This window comes from Brassica oleracea, chromosome C7 (assembly GCF_000695525.1).
Source record: "Brassica oleracea var. oleracea cultivar TO1000 chromosome C7, BOL, whole genome shotgun sequence".
Lineage (NCBI taxonomy): Eukaryota > Viridiplantae > Streptophyta > Magnoliopsida > Brassicales > Brassicaceae > Brassica > Brassica oleracea.
Window position 1 is genome coordinate 29,784,209 of NC_027754.1, and position 1,457 is coordinate 29,785,665.

A 1,457-nucleotide genomic window follows, 5' to 3' on the forward strand; every position below is an offset into this window, starting at 1 on the left:
TTAAGAATTTAAGAATTTAAACTATATATTACAAAATTAAAAATTTCATATAAAAATTAAAAATTAAGAATTTAAGAATTTAAACTATATATTACAAATTTAAAAATTTCATATAAAAATTAAAAATTAAGAATTTAAGAATTTAAACTATATATTACAAATTTAAAAATTTCATATAAAAATTAAAAATTAAGAATTTAAGAATTTAAACTATATATTACAAATTTAAAAATTTCATATAAAAATTAAAAATTAAGAATTTAAGAATTTAAACTATATATTACAAATTTAAAAATTTCATATAAAAATTAAAAATTAAGAATTTAAGAATTTAAACTATATATTACAAATTTAAAAATTTCATATAAAAATTAAAAATTAAGAATTTAAGAATTTAAACTATATATTACAAATTTAAAAATTTCATAACTTACAAGTTACTAATTGTTTAACTTATTTATATTACAAATTTTTTAAACTTCATAAATTACACATTACTAAGTGATTACTTATTCATATTACAATTTTAAAAAACTTCATAAACGACAAACTTACTAAGAACTTGTATCAGATTCCGAATCCGAATCAGTACAAGCCTCATCTAATTCATTTTCTGAAACGTATTTGTCATTAGGAGGAACAACTGGTGTAGATTCATAATCTGAATCATCTTCGACAACATACGTCTCAGTGCGCAGCATCACGCTCTGTGCAACAACTTAGTTGTGTGTATCATCTTGTAATGCAACAAGAGCATCCTCGGAGGTTTCTCGAACCCCTCTAGGCATAACTTTTGTACATGCCCACCAATCGTTGGCTGATGTATGTCGTACCCGCGGATAAGGAATAAAACAAACTTGATCACAATTACCAGATAAGATAAATGGATCATATTTCTCATACTGCCAACGCGGAGACACATCAACGATTCCTGATTTATGTTTTCGAATTCCCCGTCCTTCAGTTGTATCAAACCACTTACATTTAAAAACCATGGCCTTCAGTCCAACGGAACCAAAATACTCAACCATTATTATCTCCTCGATCAAACCGTAATAGTCAGTATCTGTGGTTCCGCGAACTTGGACGCCGTAATGTTGGGTTTTCTTATCTTGGCCATGGCTATGTGTGTGGAACCAGTATCCACGTGAATGGTAAATCGGCCAAGATTTATACTTACATTGCGGACCTTGTACAAAATCTAACATCCACATCGGAAACTCATATGTGTTACTCGCTTGCACAACCTGTCAATTAAATTTATATTTATAATTGATAAGTTTCTAATTCAAATTAAAAATCAAATAATATCATAAACTCACATAGTTTTTCACCCATTCAGCAAAATGTTGGTCTTTCAGTATTGTAGATCATTAGTAGACATATATGGGTTTCTCTCTGTAATAAACTCCTCGAACATCCTGTTATTTTTAAAAGAGATTATGATTTCAGGTATC